The following is a 2,448-nucleotide window of genomic DNA, read 5'->3' on the forward strand; positions in this document are numbered from 1 at the left end:
ACAGACCTCTGTTAGATTGAGGTAAGCCTGGTCTGCATAGGGAGTTCCAGGCCAACTGGGACCACAGAAAGACCCTGACTCAAAAAGACCAAAAATTAAATAAATTTTAAAAATTCATATTTCACCTTTTATCGAGTCCCATTGTAGTCAGAGTAGAATGCTGAAAACAAGTTCAGTACTTACTTATTTTAGGGTACTTTTGTCCTATTATATATCATTTTACCATGATCATACAACTTTAGTGAACAGAGAGGACTTAAAACTTTGGAAACTTTTCAAGAAGGGACAGGAACTGTAGTTATAGGTGAAATGGAAATGTATTACCATATATTTGGTCAATGAAAACAAGTAATCTGACTAGCACAAAGATAAGCAAATGGTGTGCTTTTGTCTCTAATGAATGGTAATTTCAAGAAACGTTCTGGATCATTCTATTATTGATTCTGATGTCTTAAATAATGCTGAAGTATTTAGATTCATACCATTTTGAAATGGCACACAATACACCTACCATTCAAGCCATAGTCTATATAATAAAGCACATTTTAATAAATTTTAAATATTTATCTCACAGAGATTTGTGAAAATATGCATGTTAAACTTATCTGTATTCATCTAAAATTGGAAACAACCCAAAGAATAACATTGAGCTATACAGATATGATTAAATACTAGTCATCAATAAAAAGGAGTGTGTGATAGGACATGACACAATGTGTGTAATGTATGAATGTAAAAGTATGTATGCTGAGTGACAGAAACCAGGCCAAAGAGAGAACACAGATTTGACTCAATTAATTTAAACTATAGAAATGAAATGTTAATTAAATCTCATTATGTGGAACAAAACCAGCATTCATATTGCTGAACACATTTTCTTTTTTTTAATTGTCACAGAACAAATTTAATAAAAGATTTTTTAACAAAGAATTTGGCCAATGCATTGGGTTGCTCCTTTGCACTAACTTTTTCTAAGGCTTGGAGTTTAAAACTTAAGAACACTGATATCTAGTATTAAGTCATCTTTGAGACTTGTATGCAAAAGACTGGAATTCTGCACAGAGTAGACACTCAGAAACACTGGAGACCAGGGAAAGTGTGTGTTACTATCTTAAATTATTTAATTTTTTAAATTTTTTGTGAATGAGTGTATTGCTTGCATGTAAGTAAGTACGCCCATGTGTGCAATGACTGTGGAGGCCAGGATAGGGTGTTGGCTCCCCTGGAACTGTAGTTACAGATGGCTGTTAGCTGGCATTGGGTGCTGGGAATTGAACCTGGGTCCTCTTCAAGAGAGCAGTGCTCTTAACCAATGATCCATCTCTACAGTCCCAACTTTTTTTTGTCTTTTTGAGACAGGGTCTCCCTGTAGTCCCAGCTGACCTGAACTCACTATGTAGACCAGGCTGGCCTGACCTTACAGAGATCCACCTGCCTCTACCTCCCAAGTGCTGGGACTAAAGGCATGTGTCCCCAGGCCTGGTTGATATGTTTGAAGTTTCTCATTTCCCTGTTCTGATTTGCAGATATCTAATAGTTGAAAGCCTTCTTAGCAAAGACATCCCCGAGAGATGTCCAACATAAATTAGTTCTGTGATTCTTGTCCTCCCCAAGTATAGATGAGGAAAATTAAACCCAGGGGAGAGCTTCAGATGGTGAATATAGGTCAGGCTGAGGAAACCACTTCCAGAGAGTCCCTGCACGACATCTGAAACAAACTTCAGAAGACTAAAAGGAATCTGATCGAAGAGAAATTTCAGTGTAGTAAGTCTTACCTCTCTGATTCTCTATTTCTGTATCTCTGGATCACATATAATCACTATGCTTAGAGCTAAGAATGGTTTGGTTAACTTCAGACACTGTCAAAGAATGGACAAGTTTCCTCTTCATGTTCTGTTCCTTCTAGATCTGTTAAGGTATCGTTCACAACAGTGCAGAATTATCAAAATGCAGCATTCTGATGGGCTCTCGCTTCTATGTAGGGCGATCACAGTTTTTTAGGCATCTGAGCAGCTTTAAGCTGCCCTTAATTAAATGACTTTTCTAAATTAAGAGAATACTGGTTTTTCTAGCAGAGTGAGCATTGTATGTCACAGAACATTTGACAGAGAGTGAGGTAAAAAGAATTTCACGGAGTAGAAAATGATACTTCTTTGTAATTAGGTCTTAAAAATTACATCTCAGAGAGAACGGCAGCCTGCGTGTGGGGAGCGATTTGGACTTTCACTCCGCATTTGGCACCCAGTGAATCCCATCTCAGCAGTACATGAACTCCTCTGAGGACACCATGTTTGCTATAGAAATAAGAATATAAAGCATCTCACACCTTGATTTCATAGAAAGTATTTCAGAAGGACTCTGTGATGAAAATGTTGCTTCTTTCCAAACACCTAAGGGAGAAAAAAGTTGATTTCTTTGCCTAATTTTTCAACTTTTACAATCCCCCAA

The sequence above is a fragment of the Nannospalax galili genome, unplaced genomic scaffold, assembly GCF_000622305.1.
Source record: "Nannospalax galili isolate Female #2095 unplaced genomic scaffold, S.galili_v1.0 scaffold196, whole genome shotgun sequence".
Lineage (NCBI taxonomy): Eukaryota > Metazoa > Chordata > Mammalia > Rodentia > Spalacidae > Nannospalax > Nannospalax galili.